This window comes from Rutidosis leptorrhynchoides, chromosome 2 (assembly GCF_046630445.1).
Source record: "Rutidosis leptorrhynchoides isolate AG116_Rl617_1_P2 chromosome 2, CSIRO_AGI_Rlap_v1, whole genome shotgun sequence".
NCBI lineage: Eukaryota > Viridiplantae > Streptophyta > Magnoliopsida > Asterales > Asteraceae > Rutidosis > Rutidosis leptorrhynchoides.
The window spans coordinates 578351688-578359729 of NC_092334.1; the positions used below are offsets into that span (position 1 = coordinate 578351688).

At 33.7% G+C, this 8042-nt stretch overlaps 1 non-coding gene across 1 annotated transcript; it reads left to right on the forward strand.

Moving 5' to 3' along the window:
* Positions 1–6616: 6616 nt before the first annotated feature.
* On the forward strand, positions 6617–6723 carry LOC139895260 (small nucleolar RNA R71). The gene has a single exon (XR_011775719.1). It is a non-coding gene; the product is annotated as a small nucleolar RNA R71 (small nucleolar RNA).
* Positions 6724–8042: the final 1319 nt, after the last annotated feature.

Below are 8042 nucleotides of genomic sequence, written 5' to 3' on the forward strand. Positions count from 1 at the left end.
ACGATTGGATAAAGGATTTTTTTTTTTCGATATGAAATGATTTTCGCTAACGGATGGTATTCTAATTACATAGAATATATATATATATATATATATATATATATATATATATATATATATATATATATATATATATATATATATATATATATATATATATATATATATATATATATATATATATATATATATATATATATATATAGATCAAAAGATTTTCGCTAAGATATGAATTTTTGTCTATACACTATTCACGCAATCAATGCAGCAAGACATGTCTTAGACTAAAAATGATAAGCAGGTAATTTCCTGAGGATGATAAGTAGTTAATATTCGACACAAAATGATAAGCAAAACTTTTGACATGCAGACACGGTCGAAGTCCAGACTCACTAATGCATCCTATCGACTTATCAGTTAGACACTGATGATGTAGCGTGAGGGTACGAAATAGTATTATTTTTAATACAAAATACTACAAAATATGACACAAGTTTTATTAATTTACAGATGGGATATACCTAAACCTTGCTACAACACTATAGGCAGTGTACCTAATCGTAGAGTAGTGTAGTTTTTAGTAAGTCCGGTTCGTTCCACAGGGAGCTGGTGATACTTACTATATTTTTAACTATATTTATACAAAATATATATAATTATATAAGTAGTAATATTATTATAAAAGGGGGTTTTACCGTTTAATGACCGGTTTGTCGATTCTATATTTTAAGCGTAAAGATAAATGACGATAATTAAAGTGCGTAAAATAATGACAATAAATAAAATGACAGTAAATAAAATTGCGAGTAATAAAATGACAGTAAATAAAGATACGATGAGAAATATAATAAAAGAATTATGCTTATTTAAACTTCCGTAATCATGATGTTTGACGTGTTGATTTTAATTTATTACCATGGGTTAATTGTCCTTTGTCCTGGTTTATTTGATACGTCTATCTGGTTTTTGTCCATAATAGTCCATCGGTCATAAAAATAAAGTGCGAGTATCCTCGTCAAATTACCCTTATACCCGAAGTCAAATATTCCAACTGATTAAGGATTTAAACTGTGACGCAGTTATCACTTCTGTCAACAATTACACCAGTTATCACTGTATGTAATCCACCCCTGTTTTAATTAGTTTATGAATATTAATTCATCCACTTGATCAGAATGAATAATCAATTACCTAACCCAATTGATTAATTAAATGATTATAACAGATTCCATATGAACATACTAAATAGGACAACCATAATCATTATTAATTATTAGGTTAATTAATTTGAAGATAGGTTCGACAGACTCCAATGAGTTGTCACTCAATTAGACAATACCCCCCATCTATTAATAGTCAATAGTTCAATTTCCACAAGTGTCGGTCTTTTGCCCAAACCTTAATTATGGTCCAAAGTTCAATAACCCCTTCTTAATATTTTAGCCCAACATCACGATTACTTCGGCTCAAATAAGCATAATAATAACTTAGTTACGATACATTAATGTAAAAAGGTTGAACATAACTTACAATGATTAAAAATAGCGTAGCGTTACACGGACAGAATTTCGACTTACACACTCAAACGATCTCTATCATAAATCTTATTATTATCATAATTTAAAATTAAAATTAAGATTATTGTTATATCTTATTAAGTTAACATTATGATAGAGATATAGAATATAGATATTGATAATTGATATTGATAAATAAGAAAAAGATAGAAAAAGGTGTGTTTTTACATTACGATTACAAAGCCTTTTATAGGCGAATTTAGAAATTGAATTTTCACTTATGACCCCTGAACTATGCTCAATTAACAACTTTTTATTATTTAATATTATTCTTATTATGAATTATTTAAATATTATATTTTATTCTTGTGCATAGTTGACTCGTAATTTTTACACCGTTGCGTCGAGCGTTGAGAGTTGACTCTGGTCCCGGTTCCGGATTTTCGAACGTCCTTGCGTACAATTTTATATTTTGTACTTTGCATTTTGTAACTTGTACTCTTGTCATTTTTAGACGTTCCTCATCAATAATTTGAACCTTTTTGATTGTATCTTGTACTTTTGAGCTTTTTGGACCTTTGTGTCTTCAATTCGTCGTTTTCGCCTTTTGTCTTCGCACTTATTTAATATAAACGAATATTACTTGAAAATGGAACAATTGCAACTAAAATCTTGTCTTTCTTGGGGAATAATGCTATGAAATATATGTTCCTTTTTAGCCTTATCAATATCCCCACACTTGAGCGTTGCTTGTCCTCAAGCAATACAGTCTTGAAATAAAAACATACTAGAATCACTTCTTTATTCTTCACACTTTATACATCAGTGATTTTGATACGGTGTTATAAACAATGATAGTAACGATAGAACCATGGTTAAAGGTGGGTGTGTCATCCACAGTTGCCTTGGGTTTAGGTCAACGACACTTGCAATCAAATAGCCGATTTACTTTCGGTTTCCAAAGCAAAGTGCACATTTGAAAGGCGGTTTACAGTCCCACATGACTATAAAAATTTAGATCCTTTAGAAAATTGGATCTTTATGAAAACATTTGATCTTTTGAAAATTCAAGCTAGATTTTACCCTAGACAAGTTTTCTGATTTGATCCATCATCGGTGTTGCAAAATATATTTGTGGATCATTATTTTGGCTAAAACTTTTAGGCTCGTGTAATCCACTGCTATCCCGGTATCGGAAATCACACATCCAGTTTACATGTTCTGTATATTACCTTTCGGTAAACTACCGTCCGGTTGTAAAGGAAAGCGATGAACAAGAAACTGTTATGGCAATGTCTCATGACATGCATTTGTTCATGGTCTAATTACGTGTCGGATGCTAGTACTATCCTTGGTAGGAGCAATAGTAAAGATCATCCTATGATTTTTCGGTCTGGCACAAGGTCCTGTCTCCGACCATGCTATGCAACCACCGTTCTTACGGTTGACACCCGATTTGGTTCAGGTGACCTAATGAATTCCAGGTGAATTCCTAGGATTTTACGTTCAATGGTAATGAACGCATTGAAAATGGGTTTTCAGAAAACAAATCGGTTTGTATTTTTGATCAAAATATTTTCTCGTTCAAGCTCGAGTTTAGATATCATTGAATTCCATGAGTTTGAATTCTCAATCTTTAAGGTCAATCTCAAGGATTGAGTAATATCAGTCTTAAAAGCTGATTTTTAATCTTTAAGGAGATTATCCTTTCTGGGGATCTGATTCATTAGTCTTATCAAGCTAATTTGCACGGTGCCTCCCCATTGTACGAGATAAATCCTTCTCATGGTTAGGATAAATCTGACCACTTGGCGACCCTGTTTGATGCTGAGGTCCGTGGATTTCCTGCTGATTTTAGAGATGACTTTTCTAGATTTTTCGTCAACCTACAGCTGGTCTGGACGACAACTTCATGACCTAAATCAAGAAGCGCGTGTCTTTTTCGGAAGACTTTACTTCCTTTTAATGATGGAATTGATTCATCGTGTAGATCCATCTTTCTTTCAAATGTATTACAGTAAACCGGGTAAAACGGATTAGTATCGTCCAAAGCAAAAGTACCTGCAATAATCTTGTACAAAAATATGTGATATATGTTTTAAATTGAATAACTTGGTACATTCTTCCCACACTTAGTTTCTTTCTTTGCCTTTTTATTTTCTTCTATTTCATTTTAAATGAATTCAAGCATTTTAGAGTGTTTCTCAATTTATGTCCTTTTCGAGGTAACGATAATTTCGGTATTATCACCTAGTTTTCATCGTTCATAAATATGTATAAACATGATTTTGAGTTCATTTAGTTGAAAATTTTGAAAAATTTACTAGAAGTGGGTAGTCAGTATATAAGACTAGGGCTGTTCCTTGTTATCGGAGAGCACTAGATTCTAATACAACTACTGCGTTACTAGTATTTTAGTTGAAATTTTTTCAAATTTTCACAAAATTTGGCAATTAAACTAAGTATAAACCCGAGAGAATTTATAACCCTTCTCCACACTTAAGATCATGCAATGCCCTCATTTGCATGAAATTAGACTCTAATTATAAATTCACGAGGGTGATTAGTGTAGAAAAGTGATTAAAAATACCGAGTTTGCAAACATGTTGTTGTCATATCACATTTGATATTTTGCGTCTTGTCATCAAAATTAGTAGCTTTTGCTGAACTTCATGACAGTCTTTGAAAGTGCGCTGTTTTACCCTGTTGTGTACATAACATAAAATACAAACATATATATACATATTTTTGAAGTTTGGTACATAACCCCACGTTCAAAAATTTATAATATATAATATTTTTGGCATCCTTTAGATCAATAAAATTAAAAATAATGATAACAAAATTTGTCGCCCCGCCCTCGGGTAAAGCAATTTCGGCTCAACGACCTAGTCTTTAACTCACGACGAATTTTAGAAATCATTTTTTAAACTTAATGAATTGAAGTAAATTTTGTTTTTAAAAACTTAAATTAAAATGCATATTAATTTCATAAAAAAACCTACAAAACAAAAATTCAGAATGGAGGGAGAAAACTAGTTCTTTAGTGTCTGCTAGCGGAAAAGACCAATCGGATTCCATTCTCGGAACTACACGAGAACAGAACAATTAACTCTAGACAGCATTTTATTTTTAGAACATTTAAATCTCCCCACACTTAGGTAGCTGTGGTGTCGAAATTGTGATTAACTTCATCGTCAATTTCTCTTGGTCCATAATCAACTTGCATATCCGTGATTTTTTCTTTAAGCCATTGGTCGGATTCCTGTGTAATATCCACAATTTCAACTAGTTTCTCCTTTTCTTTAGGTGATAGATTGGATACTAACCGGTTACATAACTTAAAGTTCCCCTTGGTTCTAGCATCGCGAATCCGTTTAATAAGTTTCTTCATTGAACTATTAATAACGGGGTCATTTAATTTCGTATCAACAACGGGGTTCTTTGTTATCAGGTCATCATTAGGTGTTACTTCATTTTCCCCACACTTAGGCGTTTTATTATTGCTAAGCACTACCGTTGGAGTTGGTAAAACAACATGGTTCTTACCAATCGTTTTTGCTGGTTCAACAGTTTTGGTTGGTGGAGATTTAGACTTTCAAATCATAAAGGTGATCGCTTTTTCATCATTACTAAGTGTCATTCTACCATTTCTTACATCAAATAACGCCCCGGTGGACGCTAAGAATGGTCGACCTAAAATTAGAGGAATGTTTGGGTCCTCTTCTATGTCAATGACAATGAATTCGACTAGAAAGGTTAAATTACCTACTTGAATGGGTAGGTTGTTAGCAATTCCAACTGGGTGCTTAATGGTTTGATCAAGGAGTCGAACACTCATATCCGTTGGACTTAACTTACCTACACCTAATCTCTTATATAAGGAAAGAGGCATAACACTCACACTTGCACCTAAATCTGCCAGTGCATCATACATGACACAATCACTAAGTAGACAAGGAACAATAAATTCACCCGGATCACCTACCCTAGGTGGAGGTTTTGGTGGAACTGTATTCACCGGGTTTACTTCTACGGCTTTTGTTTCTTGTACTTTCTTATTCTTTTTCTTCTTCTTCTTTCCAGAGGTATCACAATCTTTATTACCTATTACTTGCTCATACTCAACTCCTTTTCTTGGAAACGGGATGGGTGGTTTGTATGGTGCCACCACTGGCTTTACATACTCGGGTGGTGGTGGTGTTGTAACTTCTTCATTGTTACTCATATCTAAAACCTCCCCAACTTCTGGAGCTGGTTTTTCAGAATTCGTGGACACCATATTAACATTCTCATTCCGAGGATTTACTTCAGTATCACTCGGTAGCTTTCCTTGTTCCCTCTCACTCATCATGCTAGCAAGAGTACCTACGTGTTTTTCTAGATTCAAAATGGAAGCTTGTTGAGTTCTTAATGACTGATCAAACCTCTCGTTCGTTTGGGTTTGAGACGTAATAAATTGTGTTTGAGATTCCATTAGCTTTGCCATCATTTCTTCTAGATTTGGCTTTTTCTCTTCGGTTTGATGTGGCGGTTTATACAAGCTAGGTCTTTGTTGATTGAAAGTGTTGTTTTGAGTTGGTTGGTTATTCGGACCTTGTTGGTTGTACGAGTTGTTGTTGGGTCCATTTGGATTGTAAAGAATGTTTTGATTTCGATTAAAGTTTAGCTTTGGCTGTTGATAATTATTCTGATAATTATTTTCCGGCCTTTGGTTCATATAGGAAACATTCTCTCGTTGTTCCATCGTTAGTTCAATGTGACAATCTTTCGTTAAGTGTGGTCCACCGCATTGCTCACAACTAATTCGTATTGCGTGAATATCTTTATTCATCTTTTCCATTCGTCTTTCGAAAGCATCTATTTTTGCTGAAACGGAATCAAAGTCATGGCTAGAATCGGCTCTAGCCACTTTAGATGAACGAAAAATATCTTTTTCTTGGTGCCACTCATGCGAGTGGGATACTGTGTTATCAATAATTTTGTAAGCTTCAGTTGCGGTTTTCTTCATAATGGAACCACCGGCTGTTATGTCGATGTCTTTTCGTGTAGCAACGTTGACACCTTGGTAGAATATTTGTACTATTTGATAAGTGTCTAAACCGTGTTGAGGACATCCTCTCAACATCCTTCCGAATCTTGTCCACGCCTCATATAATGTTTCATTTGGCTTTTGTTTGAACGTAACAATTTCTCCTTGAAGTCTCACGGCTTTGGATGCCGGAAAGAATTGTTTAAGAAATTTTTCAACTAAAACATCCCATGTGTCAATCGCCCCTTCAGGTAACGATTCTAACCAATCTTTGGCTTCTCCCTTTAAAGTCCAGGGAAACAACATGAGATAGATCTGTTCATCCTCAACTTCCCTAATCTTAAATAGAGTACAAATCCTATTAAAGGTTCGAAGATGTTCGTTGGGATCTTCTTTTGGCGTACCACTATATTGGCACTGATTAGTTACCATGTGTAGAATTTGTCCTTTGATTTCATAATCTGGCGCATTAACGTTTGGATGAGTAATTGCGTGACCTTGGCCAGTGCGTTTAGCTCTCATTCGGTCTTCCATACTTAGAGGTTCTAGATTTTCCATGATTGGAAGTGTTGTATCCGAATCACTAGAGGATTCTGATTTAACGGTTTGGGGTTCAGGATCTTGGAATTGTCCTTGAATATCTTCCGGGTTCTTAGTTGTGAAATCGGGTTCAAAAGATGGATTATCGGAAATTTGAATTGGAGTACTTGGTCGACTAGATGACGATTCTAAAGAAAAATCAACGGCGGCGATATTTGTTAAACGATGTCTTGATCGAGTTACAGGTGGTGAACGTATGACCGGCGGTGAACGTCTTGCTCGGTGCATTCACTGAATATCCTATTAGTTTTTAAAAAAGAAAGAAAAATTATATAAGTTATCCAATCAATAGACTTTTCTGATTTTGCCCACGTTTCGAATAACCAAAAGATGCAGCAGAGGGGCAGGATTCGTTTGGTCTCAATATAATTGAGTACTGTTTGGCTCCAATAACCCGGTCCACGTACAAATCCAACTATTACTACGAACCAGAAAATTTTGATGTCTATCAATTTAACCACTTAAAATAAATTTTCGTAATTTTAAGAAATTTAGAGAAGAAGTAGAAAAAAAAAATAAGTCCTAAAAACTAGAATGGCGAGAAATAAGAGAGAAAAAGATTGCGCGTCGAAAAATGTCGAAAAATAGGCGTCGAAAAATAAAAATAAGAAAGTAGCGCGAAAAATGGCGTCGTAAAATTCTAAAGCACCTAAAACTTAGTCTAAGGAATAAGCACTTAAGGGATTTTACGGCAAAGCCTAAAAATTCTAGAAGTAAAAATAACTATGGCAAAACTAAACTTAATACTAAAAGTTGCGACTATAGTCTAAAAATCTAAAGGTAATAAAACTAAAAAAACAATTTTTTTTTTTTATAGACAAAATCTTAAAAATATATATTTTTTTTTAATAATTTTTTTTTTTTTTTTTTTACGTTTTTGTTTTTTTTTTTTT